Below are 13,929 nucleotides of genomic sequence, written 5' to 3'. Positions count from 1 at the left end.
AAAAAACAATCAAACTCTTAAAGTGGAAGGATTCTGAGGGTGGGTGGGTGACTCAGACATGGGGCATTTGCAAAGTGTATGTGAGGTCCTCCTGGATAAGACCACCAATGAAATGAAAGAAAAAAGGAAAGAAGGAAGGGAGGGAGGGAGGGAGGGAGGGAGGGAAGAGTGAAAAGGAAAGGAGAGGGTAAGGAAGGGGAGAAGATAGGAGGAAAGAGGAAGGGAGAGGAGAGGAGAGGGGAGGGGAGGGGAGGGGAGGGGAGGGGAGGGGAGGGGAGGAGAGGAGAGGAGGAGAGGTAAAAGATCCTAGCATCCAAGAGCCTGAGAATGGCTGCACTATGATGTCATAAAATCCAGAGTTCAGTTTCAAAACATCCTTCCCATCTCCATCTGCTTCAGTTTCCTTTACAAACATACCAGTTCTCTGATAGGTTGAGAATCCACACTGCTTAACTAAGTCCTAAAACATCTCTCTGTCTCTGTCTCTGTCTCTGTCTCTACATCTGTCTGTCTTTCTCTCTTTCTCTGTCTCTCTCTTTTTCTCTTTCTCTGTCTCTCTCCTCTCTCTCTCTCTCTCTCTCTCTCTCTCTCTCTCTCTCTCTCTCTCTCTCTCTCTCTCTCTCGATCTGTGTGTCCCCTCTCACTTCCCCAATCTCTGAGGGTTCAATTCAGATCTTGGGATACAAATTACACGGTGAAGCCACTTCATGAGAAGGGCACAGTTATCTGATAAAAAAATTTTCTGACATCATTTCTATTTTCATTCATTTTAGTGCTGCCTGTCCTGTTTGTGAGAACAAAATTAAATTTAGAAATAATTTAAGTATCCAATATTTTATGCCTTTGCTCAATGTAAGTTATTACAATTTTCACAGACAATTTTGTATGAATGTTTTTTAATTTAAGATGCTATTAACTTTGTCAAGCAATCAAAGCAAGAATAATAGTCTAGAAATTAATATGATATTTTAAAAGAAAAAAACATTTTTAAACCATTTGTGTTTTGTTTCGGTTGTTAGAATGGGTTTTTCTTCTCTTATAAGGAAAACAAATGATCAATTAAGAAACAATTTAAAAGCACAGAAAAGTCATGTTTTTAAAAAATAGATTTATAATAAAACTGTCTCTGGGATAATCCTTCATTAATTCTTTAGTATCTCCCTTCAATAGACTCTAAATGCACAAATGTGCAACCTTCATATCTTATCCCTGCAAAGATTTTAAAACATCTTTTTATAAATTATTTTCATGCCGATGTGTGTACAAATTTGCTCACATGTGTGCATACAGAGGCCAGAGGTCAAGATCAGGATTCCTCTACTGTCTTCTACTATGTTCCACCTACTTCTTGAGACAGAGTCTCTCGAGGGACCTGGAGCTCATTGGTTCATCTAAACTGCCTGGCCAGTGAGCTCCATGGATCCTCCCGTCTCTCTCTACCTTCCCAAAGCTGAGATTGCAGACCATGTACCACTATGGCCAGATGTTTTGACATGGATGCTAGGAATCCAAACTCGAGCCTTTATTCTTGCACACCAAGCACTTCACTCATTGAGCCATCTCCCTGGCACCCTGCCTGCCTCTCCAACATATTCTCATTTTACTCTGAAGTAACTGGTCCTTCTCATCCTATGGTTCTTGACTTAAAAAATGGTTTTCTCAGAGACACCTTCCCTGACCACCCACCACTCAATCTAAAATAATGTTTCCCCAGCCCTGTCTTAAAACCCTATCACCCTCCTTTTTCCCCTTGTTTCATTTTCTTCCTTACTTGTTTATTCATTTCCTTACTGTGTCCTCTCTTCTTTTGTACCATCACCAATAACATAATAAGAAGGTCCTCATTTACTGCTGTTTTCAGATCAACAATTATATCTGGTCCTCCGTAAGTGTTTGCAGATGAATGACTAGATAGATGGATGGATGGATTCATTATTTCATACTAATGCATGTCGGTGAAAAAAACAAATCTTGATGCCACTATATTCTATCATACAAGGATAGTATGACTGTGTAAAATACTCCACATTAAGAGGACAGGAAAGAAGGAATGAAACTGGGTTACATATAAAATTATAAAACAAAGAAAAAGCACCACTATGGGGTTCTGGAAGGCCTGAATTATTCTGGATTATTTATTGGTAAAGACTACGAGTGTATATTTTTTGAGGTAATGCTCCATGATCAAGTCCACAAACTTGGTCTTGAAGAAGAAATGACGACCCTATGGATCACCCAAGAGTCCATAGGCACAGTGAGGAAGAAGCATGGATATAACCTGCGTGACACAGGACTCATGGTCTTAGGAAGGGCTGTAGACTCCACCACATGGTTAGTGGGTCTCATTGGGAAACTCAGCCAATCCTCTCCAGCTCAGTATTACCTCCATCAGTATAATGTTTATAAAACTCATACTTCTGCTCACCCAACTCCCCAGGGGCTCCAAGTCACTAAATATGCCCTAAACAGTGCTTGCCAGCTCCTACTTGATCTCCTAGAACATTTAGAATAACCTTGCTGTTAGGTGCCATCAGCACCGAGGTTTAAGCCATGACCAAACACCTCAGAATGAAGCTTAATGCCCGCACAGGCTACTGATTCTGCCCCTAGAGCCTTCTCCTACAGGGGACGTGCTGGACCTTCAGTCCAGAGCCGGTTCTTCACCTTGACATCAAATAGACATCTGCAGAAGAGCTGAAAAGACCTCTTGCCTCTCTATTAATAATTTCTTGAAACTAGGACTTTTTTCTCATTCTAGCCTTGCCACTAAAGCAGAAAACAACATCATTTTTTATTCATTCTTTACCTCATTTGACCTGAAATTAAGGTGTCTCCTGGTTCCACTTCTCTCAGCAGTACATAAATAGCCAATGCTGTTTTGAAAATTACTAAGAGTTGAAAGAGCACTGTGGTAGGATTTTTATATTTGTTTTCATTAGTTTTCTTCTTTAACAATTTTATACAAGGATATAGTACATTCTGGTTACTTCCAGCACTCGCCTCTCCTCTCTCTCTCTCTCTTTCTCTCTCTCTCTCTCTCTCTCTCTCTCTCTCTCTCTCTCTCTCTCTCTCCTCTCTGTCTCATTCTCTTTCTCTCTCTTCTTTCTGTCTCATTCTGTGCGTGTGTATGTGTCTGTCTTCCCCCCCCCCACCCACTCAACACCCCCTTCCAACCCTCTTTGTCACATATAAACCATTTTGTTTTGTCTAGTTAACCAGGACCAATTGTGTGATCATGGGTTGTGAAATATTCATTGGATCCTGGTGAAACACAGAAGACAATGACTCCACTTCCCTGAGAATTCACCAGTATCTAATGTCTCACCAGAGTGAGGTATAGTCCTGTGAGTGGATCCCTGATCTATGATTAAATAATAACAAGCCCCACTTCATACAGACCATGCAGGCAGCTATATCATCTGTGAGATCGTAACTGCATTTGCTGTGTCATGTCCAGAAAATAGTATTTCACAACCTTTCTGTCTATCTTATAGCTCTTATATTCTTTCTACATTCTCTTCCACAGTATTCTCTGGGCCTCAGCAGAGGAAGTATAAGTGTCCTTTTAAGGCTGAACACTGAACCATTAATTATTCTTGCACTTTAAGCAGTCACGAGTTTCTGTATTTACTGCAGTTCATTGCAAAGAGAAGCTTCCCTGGAGAAGGCTAAGGGTAGCAAGCATCTATATGTATAAATAAAAATAGTTAGAAGGCAGTTTGGTGCCATGTATGCTAAAATAAATATAGTAAGGACTCCTCCAGGGCCAAATAAAGACCTTCTCATCCCTGGGTTTTTCATTGGGTTTACAGTGCCAGTCATACATTCTCCCCTGTGGAGCCAGCTTCAAATCCAATCAGAGAATGACTGGTTGCCACCATAACAGTCATATCACTCTTGCCCAAGTGGAAGCATCCTACTAAGCAGGTCATTATTGTGGTTCAGGGGGTTCACAACTGGGTAAAACTAGGAATGTCTGTTCTTACCTAGCAGCCTACCTATCATCTCTGTGCACTATAAAAACAAAAGCAATAACAAAAAAACAAAAAACAAAAAACCAGCCAGCCTGGAGAAAGTTTCAGCTCAATTCCAGCTTGATTTCTCTATATCTTACAGCCAATGTGTGTGATATCTTCAGCAAAAGTGTCTTAGCAACTAGTTCTGATGGCAACCACGAGGAGTAGCAAGAGCCTGCATTGTGTTGAGGTTGTTGGTGGGGTTCCTTGTCCAACAACTATGCTTTGATAGGGTTGTCCTCCTTTCCCTGTCGGTCTTTGGGCAGAGTTTGAATGATAAGCTGTGCTTATTCGCATCACAAAATCCCAGAAAAGACTCTCTCTTGGAGTTATCACCCACATACTACATCCCTGCTGCTTTTAATCTTTCCACATTTTAACCTGCAGATTCCCTTAAACTTCTGGAGAAATGTGTAATGATATTTAATTTTAATTTTGTGGCTACAATGGATTTTGCTGATTAGAGACAGGGGCTTCTTGATGCAGTGCCTTAATCCTCTTTAAGAACAGCTCCTGGGGCTCTCTGCAGCTGTAAATTATAAAAACTAAAGCAGGATTTAAAAATACTCATGTGCTGTGCATAATTATCTGAGTTTAAACAGTAACAAGAATACATCTTTGGGATAACTGAGGTGTCCTTAGTATAAGTCTTGATTGTTATTTACTATGTTTCAATGGTATCACACGCTAACAATACAAATCACTCCAAGGAGAAAAAAAAAAAATGTCCCTACCTATCTCTTCTTGAATCTAAAAATAGACAGGTAAGGAAAAAAGAATGATAGGTAACTATTTCCCTGGTTCCTCTTTTACTTGCTGTTATAGAAACTTGTTTCCTTTCATGCTTATACTTGTATAATCATACAAGCAGTTGCTACTACCAGGAGTGTCCAACCCGTTGACACTGAAATATGATGGTACATTTTATAAATGTATTGACTCCAATCCCAAGCTTTGTCAAGGCACAGCCTGCCCATGGGCTACAGATTGCACAAAACTTCTTGACTAATTCATAAATCCTATGAGAGAAGGAGCACGTTTGTTCTTATTTCAGTCAAACCCACACAGGGCAACAAATGGTCCAGTTTGCTTGAGAATGCCTAGGTTCTGCGTCCATGTAAAACTCACCAGGCACAGGAAAACTGGAATAATTATTCTTACCCCCGAAGTCCTGGTTCCATGAACTCCTTTATGAGCCAAAGAGCAGCTGAAAGAGTAGCATTCACAGCATTATAAAAATCAATATGTGAAGAATCAATATGTGATAGAGCAATGATTAAGCACAGGACCAGATAGTCCAGGTTTGAATCTGAGCTCTTCACTTGCCAGTCATGTGACCTTGGATTACTTGACCTGTATTTGTCACCTGATCTGTAGGATGAGAAGAAAACCATACCAATTACAAAGGTTTTGAATGAGAATAGCCAATAGGCTCATATGTCAAATGTTTGGCTCCAAGTTGGTGAACTGTTTGGAAGGATTAGAGGTGTGGTCATATTGGAGGAAGTATGTCACTCAAAGTGTGGGCTTAGATTTTTTAAAAAAATATCCCCCTTCCCTCCCCTCCTACTGTAGTTCTCAGTTACTGCCCCGGTGCCACACCTGCCTGCTTCCTGCCATGAGGTCATGGATTCATCCTCTGAAACTGTAAGCAAGCCCCCAATTAAATGCTTTCTTTTTTGAGTCACCTTGTCATAGTTTCTCTTCATGGCAAGAGAACATAATTGAAACTGAGAAATTTGAAAATCAAGTCAGTTAATATTTGCAAAACACTGTGCAAGTAACCAACAAATACATGCTTTAAAAGTTATGACAGGCACATCATAGATGTCAACTTTTATTTAAATTATTATGAATAGGAATAGTGCTATACATAATTCTAAACTAGAAGCAATGGTTCTCCAGTTTCTCTTACTTGGTGAACTTTTCCATTGTGGTTTAGTGTTCTCACTGCTCTCTCTAAAAGGACTCTGAGTATCTTTTCTCAAACCAAGCTTAACCTTCTAGCATCTCGCTTGTCCTCTTACATAAAGTTAGCCTATTGAATCGTGGTGGGGCAATAGCATCCATTCTTCCTAGACTATCTCCTTGAACTTGCTTTCCTTGCACGTCCACTGAAGATGAGAAGTTCCCCGAATGCACACACACCCCCCCCACCTTTTCCTCATTAATATTCACTTCGCATCGTCTTTGCCCTGTTTGGAACTGGGTTGTTGGCAGCAGATAGATTCATTTGCGTCGAAATGCCTCCCTCTCTTCTTCGTATTGTACTTCCCACACCCAGGGATTTAATTTTCAAAGGGAACTTTCAGAAACTTTGTGTCTTTTAATCTAGGGAAACTAATCTCTAATGATTGGAACTTATGGTTACATGGGAGGGAGGAGAGAAATTGGGAGCCGGGTCATTTCAATGGCATTTCACAAAGCATTAGGAAGATGCCTGCCTGGAGTATGGAAAGTTCATTTTGCTGAATGTTCTTTCCACAAATGCTTGCTTTGAGATACAAATTCATCCCTATGTTCTGATGACGATTGTATCTGGAAAGCTGTTAACAAATGGAGACTTACTTCTGAGCCTTGAAAGGAAGTTCAAGGAAAACAAGTTCAAGGAGACAGCCTAGGAAGAATGGATGCTACTGCCCAACCACCTACTCAACAGGACAAGGTCTCAAGAGAGGTGGTTGAAGGTGAAGCTCAGATTGAGAGAAGACATTTCTATTCCTAGAACTTCACCTTTACCTGAGAAAGGTGACTAAACTACTAAGCCAAGAAAAATGTAAAATGGCCAGACACTAATTCATCATTTACCTTTTATTGCTGATCTTCCAACCACAATAGCCTGGATTTGGGCAATCAGTTCCAATTAAGCCCACTTTTGTGACCTTTTTTTTTTTAATTATTTATTTTATGTGTATGTGCCTCTGTGTGTGTGTATATGTGTGTGTGTGTGTGTGTGTGTGAGAGAGAGAGAGAGAGAGAGAGAGAGAGAGAGAGAATGAGTGTGTGTGTTTAATACTACATGTATGCAGATACCAGAAGATGCCAGAAAAGGGTATCAAATCTAGAACTCAAGTTTCAGGAGGTTGTGGGCCACCTCACATGTGTTCTAGGAACCAAACCTAGGTCCTCTACAAGAACAGCAAGTCCATAACCACCAAGTCATACCTCTAGCCCCTCTCTTATCTTCTTCAGTTTTTCTATAGAATATCCCATATTTCCAGCTCTCCTGTCTCATTAAAATTTACATGTCCAGTGTTTGACTCCTTCAGAATATATATATCATACCCTCCCGCAAAAAAAAAAAAAAAAAAAAAAAAAAAATTGAGGGTTTCCCACTGGTAATCAGATGATATGGAAATTAAAATTACAAGATCACTTCTTTGTTCACCGAAGAAGTGATCTTGTAGTTAAGATCTGTGAGTGTGCCTGGTCTCACCATATTTTTTACAAAGTTATTTCAACCCGAATCACAATTTAAGAATTATTTGCTCTACCTATGTCTCACTTTAAATAAATGTCTATTGTAACCATTAAAAAAAAAGAAAAGAAAAGAAAAGGAATTAAAACTAATAGTTGCTCAACCTTTCCATGGCAAGATTTTTATAAGGTACTATTTTATTTTGCTTTTGATTACTATTTGAAGATTAAGCATCTTTTATTTGGGACTTTAATTATATATTTTTTTTAAAGGAAAGAAAGAAAGAATTTGCTTGAAAATGAAGGTTGGCTGGATGTTGTAGCACATGCCTCTAACATTATCACTCCAGAAATAAAGGCAAGTTTGAAGATAGCCTAGTCTACCAGTGAGTTCCAACCTAGTCTGGTTACATAGTGAGATTCTTTTTCTCTCAGTTAAACAAAGAAAATATCTCAAGGCCATACTTCCAACAGCTTTTGTTTTAAAATTGATACAAAAAATAATGGATCCAGAAATGCCAAAGACCTCCATCTACTTTTTAATAAACTTGGACAACTCTTACCCACAGTCTTCTCTACATACAACCAAGAGTTCAAGTTCTGAAGTTCAAGGTTATAATATGAACCTCACAGGGATGCCATTGATTAGTACCAATCAACAGTGAATAGACTTTACTTAGATTATGCCTAAGGTATACAACCTAGCTCAAAAGACAGGCCAGCTTTCTGTTGACATGGAAAGCTAAGATGGTACCCAGACCACTGCAGGCAGTTCTTCCCAGAAGATGTCACCTGAGAGCTTTGAATGATTCCTGCAGCAAAGCATCTTCTCCTCCCAACCATCAGAGAATCACAGAGGAACATGTCTATCTATTCATGTCCACAGAGGCTGAAGTTCCCGTGAAAGGCTAGAATTCCTTGGGAGCTTCTGAGAAACAACACATTGAGCCAGTATGTATATTAATACCACTTTTCACTGTAGAGGATGGACTAGAAGAAAGAGCACAGTATACACCTGTGGATGATCTAGCTCATAAACCAGTATGTAGAGTAGTATGTTCTCAAACTGATATACTGGCATTATTCCAATGTGGAATTATATAGAACATTGGTGAGTGAATTGTGCCCCCAAATCCATATGTTCTGAATCCCTGATAACAGAAAAAAGAAAAAGAATAAACCAATTTTTAGGATCTCTCACTATGTAGACCCAGCTGACCCAGAACTTGGGATTGTAGATCAAGCTGATCTAAATTGCAAGAGCTAGGTCTAAAGGCATGTTTCACCTCACCTGGCTCAAGCATGCTTGAAATTCGTTGAGACAGATGAAGCAGAGAGGGCAGCAATCTGTTATAAGCGTCTCCCTGTGGAGACACCAGTGACATACAGACATAGAGGAAATACTTTGTAAAAAAAATGAAGCAAAAGCCATTTGTATACCAAAGAAAGAAGCTCCGGAGCAATTAGACATGCCCACTCCTCAGTCTTGGACTTCTTGCCTCTGAGACTCCGAGAGACTAAACTTTTGTTGTTTAAACCATCTAATCAATAGAATTTGATTATGGCAGCCCTGACAAACCAACACTGCAGGGACACACTGAGATTCAGAGATGACAATTACATTTACTTTACTTCTAAATAAAGTCTATTGATTTCAGGGTAATATTTCAGTGCCCAGGACTACCAGTTCACAGTAAACTCTCTGTATACACTTGTAGCCATGTTTGCAGTCTACCATGTGAAACAGATAGAAACAAAGAGAGAGCTAGGGCTTCCATGTGGTGTGTAGGGACCACCCAATGTTAGTAGTGGGCTCTCCTGGTGCTTGTATCTTGTTAAATAATTGAAAGACAACTTGGCTCTCATAGACAGAAAATGAACCTTAAACTGCATTTACTAAGAGCAGGAAGTAAAATATAAGTGTCAGTTTTATCTTTGATCAGACATTTTCATTGGAAAAGTGATAAGGAGATTTTAAATCCAAGAATCGAGTTGTTATGTAAAAATGTCCAGCTATGTGGGCTTTGTTTTCCACTGTAACTGATACTGTTTACAAACAGATCTACCACTGAGGTCTGTATCTCTGAAGGCAAGTACTGATCGCATCCTCCCAGAGTCTGTCTCATGATGTAACGACCACCAATCCAATATGCAAATGGTAAGTATTTTAGAATCAACAACAGATTCTTTGCACCAAAGACCAATTACTTCTAAGCCCAAAGGCTGCACAAGGAAACCAGTTAAGAACCCCTGCATCCTCATGATAGCAAATCACTTGTCTAAGTTAATTCAGAGCCATAATTGCTCATCTTAATTTCGGAAATAATTATCCTTCTAAAATATTTCATAAGACCTCTTTATAAAACTCTCCTTTATGGAAACTTTTCTAATAAAAGAAGAAATAGTATAAGCAACCTCAGGGGAAACAGTGCAAAGGGTTTTTAGTAAATTGCAAACGACCTTCCTGCCTGCCGAACAAAAAAACATGGTCTGCTCTAGAAAGCTCAGAAAGGCTTGAGGCATAGCCATGAGATTGAACGAATCATCATGTTTTTGTAATTGCATTTATTCCTTATTAGACTGCTACCTATGCCTGTTATTGTATTAGACTCCATGTATAATTAAGATAAAAGAATTAAGCTGAGACTCTGCCTCCTAGGAAGTTACTATCCAGAAGAGTGCTTTGGGTGGTGGGAACAACCCTTGCTCTTCCCCAGCCCCCACCCAAGAGTACATACTGAAAGCAAGAAAAAGCTCATAAAACATTTCATAAAAAATGTAGCTGAACTCAGAATATTAGGGAAGGCAAACTACTCTGTCAAGTATGTACACACAGAACATGTCACCAGCCACACAACAGCTCCTTTGGAGATGGCCTAATGGGTCTTTGGATTCAGCAAACCTGTACCTAAAGACCATTGACTGCATTGTGAGGTAGAACCACCCTAAAAAGCAGATTATAAATTATTTCAGGGCCATCAGCATAAACCAGAACTGCCCCCTGTTCAGGTGACCTCTGCATGGGAGATTGACTTATTAACTGATTATTTAATAAAGAGCTAATTTTTTTCTGGTGGTATTATCAGACCAAGGTATGATAGAGCAGAAAGCATGCATTACAGAGCACCCAGCAAGACCTCAAAACCTACATACAACACTACTGACTCTTCACATCAAATGTGTGAGTTTCGCTCAGTGTCACTCAAGCATGGCTCTGAAATATAGACAACAGTTTTCAGCTGTTTTCCTTGGAGCTTTGCATTTCTCTACTCCCTCAGGTACCAGTAGTGAAAAAGAAGGATTTCTATTAGTGTCTAACATGATCACTCAGTCATTCACAGTTTGGCAGAGACACTAAACTATCCAAACATCCTCTGAGACCATAATAATTCTGCTCTCCGACAGGCCTAAGCACCCTTTCCAGCATAACCCTATGTTGTGAGGCAAGGCATGCATTCTGAGAAATGTGGCTGTCTTGTCACTGTGCTAGCATCATGGGGTACTCTGATGTGAACTGACATCACTTGGCCATCGTATGATGCTATGACCAAAATGTCCTTATCCAGCACACAGCTGTCTCATTCTGCTGAGCCTGTGATGACTCGTTCCATCATTCTTTAAAAGGATCTGACAGCATTCATTTGCCTCTTCCAGGGCTTAGTGCTTAACACCACAGGCATATAAATAGCTCCATCAATTATTCCAGGAGCCTACCCTCAGCCCTGGAGCATCGACCCCAGGGGGTCCAGTCAACAGAGAAGGCTATAGTATAGTTTTATACTTCACTATCTTAACAGACAAGAGAAGGATTAGAATTTTAGTTTCCCTTTGATTATTATAGGATTTCTTTTCATCTAGATGCTTCGTGAAAAGAAAAAACACCTTCTCCTGGCCTAAGTGAATACTTATACTGCAGATGACAGTCGAGAGATCTTCCTGGGTAAGTATTAAGTATTAGAGTTCATCTCCTTTGAAAGACGGCTGACTCAGAGTCAGCCTGGTGAGTTTCTTTTATACTGCAAACTGGCCAATATTACTGTATAAAAAATGGGTCTGCTGACATGATACAAATTACTATGAAATCTTTAGGGCTAACACTCATTTTACCACTACCAAGCACCACGTGCTCTTGGTCTCGCCACACATATTAGCATCTGTCACAGGAGGCAGTAGCCTTTCTCCCATTCTTGCCTTAAATTCTTAATGATCAGCATACTCCTCCCTCCCTGGTTACTACCCTAGATCTTGTACCATAGCTATAGCAATAGACATTTATCTGGGTCCCCAGTCTTCAGTCTCACTGGTCCCCAACTAGTCCCACCTACCCACCCACTGACTTCATTCTAAAGCAAACTATATAGGACATGATATTGCCCTGGGTTAGATCATTAGTAGGGCCTCTTACCTTTTAGAGAATGCCCCAGTTGTTTGGCTCGACCAAAATCTGACATGAGTCCAGCTCACCACTATTATTTCTTGCTGTTCCCAGGCTAGGCCCCTTCTCTACCCCATTTTACCACTCCACTCCACCATAAAGTTTACAACACTCACACTCAAGGTTCAGACTAGCCACTTCTCATTCTAGATGCTACTCAGCCTTTCTCCCTATGCCTAGGTCAGAGGTCAAAGTCATAGCCCTGTAGTTGAAGTGGGTACTAGCCAAAGAATGCAAGTACCCTTGCAAGGAATAAAAGCTGGAAAGGGTTTGTAAACGGAATCTTTCATACAACCTCAAGGAAAAGCCCTTTCGGATTGGTTTCAGCCTGGGGACACTGACTTCAAATGTCTGACCTTCTAGGCTGTGACATAACTCTGTGTTCTTCCCTCCGAATCTAGCTGAAGTCGAACCGGCTTCTCTCATGCTGTGCTCCCTAGCAGCTCATCCCTTAGGAAACCCTCTCTTGTTTGGCACTCATCACTTCTACTGATGATCTGGCCTGGGGATGCTCTATCCCAAGTTATTAATACTGTCTTAAGGCTGGTATTCTAGCCCTCCACGAGATTTAAAGCCTCGAAAAGGAGGTTGTGTGGAAGTCTTACAGCACATTTCCACCTCAGCACCTGTCAAGCTATTGCAAACATTTTTCTACCCAAAAGCTTTAATGGCTTTCCTTTAATGGCATCCTGTCAAGCTAAGTGGAAAGATTCCAGCATAACATTCTGGGCCTCCCATGACTGGAGCCAAACATGCACTTTTCTTTCCCACCTTCTCATAACTGCCATGTCCCCCATTCCATCCTGAACTTCCCACCTCCCGATCTGTCTATGTCACCTCTCCACTTACTTCCACCCATCACGCACCGCCAGTCACATGCCACTCACTACTCAGCCCTCGAACTGTGGCCAGTTCCCACCGAGATGTGCTGTGCGTACAAAGTCAAGATGGACTTGAAGACCTAATTTGTGGGGAGGGGGGAAGTAAAATATTTCAACGGTCTCGTGATAGTCATAATATTTGGATTATCTGAGGTTACATAAAATATATTATTAGAATTAATTTCACTTAATGTCTTTTGCTTTCTTGATATGGCTACTGAAAAAATTATGTTATATAATAGGTTCATAGGCTATAATAGGTTATTAAAGCCTATATATAATAGGTTAACAATATTTCTACTGGATATAGCAATGACCTGTCTTAGACCTAGCCTGACCAAGCACAAAGGCCTAATTGACATCCTCTTGCACTGGTCCTTTCTGATTCATGATCCTCATGACCGAGTGTGAGGGTAGTTCACCAAGCTCAGCCATGGCTGTCTGTGTTAAGCTCCATGTAGAGGACCTTAATGGTTCCCCAAGATGCCCACATCACAATCCCCAGACCTGTGATCTGTTTCCTTACGTGACAAGAAGGGATTAAAGTTGCCAATCAACAGTCCTTTGAATAAGAAGATTATCCTGGATCATCCAGGTGAGCCCAAGGTAATCCAAAGAGAATGTCCTGCTTTGAACATCTGTGCCTCCCTCTTCAGAATTCATGTTCAAACTTTATCCTCAATGGAATAGCACTAAGAGGTGGGGAAGTGATTGAAGCCATGCCCCGTCCTTCATGATGGGATTCACAACTTACACAAGATCTGGACAGACCCTTTCTGCCACATTCTTTTTTTTTTCCATTTTTTATTAGGTATTTAGCTCATTTACATTTCCAATGCTATACCAAAAGTCCCCCATACCCACACCCCCCACTCCCCTACCCACCCACTCCCCCTTTTTGGCCCTGGCATTCCCCTGTACTGGGGCATATAAAGTTTGCGTGTCCAATGGGCCTCTCTTTCCAGTGATGGCCGATTAGGCCATCTTTTGATACATATGCAGCTAGAGTCAAGAGCTCCGGGGTACTGGTTAGTTCATAATGTTGTTCCACCTATAGGGTTGCAGATCCCTTTAGCTCCTTGGGTACTTTCTCTAGCTCCTCCATTGGGAGCCCTGTGATCCATCCATTAGCTGACTGTGAGCATCCACTTCTGTGTTTTTTTCTGCCACATTCTTATTC

The sequence above is a fragment of the Mus musculus genome, chromosome 6, assembly GCF_000001635.26.
Source record: "Mus musculus strain C57BL/6J chromosome 6, GRCm38.p6 C57BL/6J".
NCBI classification, from domain to species: domain Eukaryota; kingdom Metazoa; phylum Chordata; class Mammalia; order Rodentia; family Muridae; genus Mus; species Mus musculus.
The sequence above is the reverse complement of the archived record's forward strand: the minus strand, read 5'-3'. Positions refer to the sequence as shown.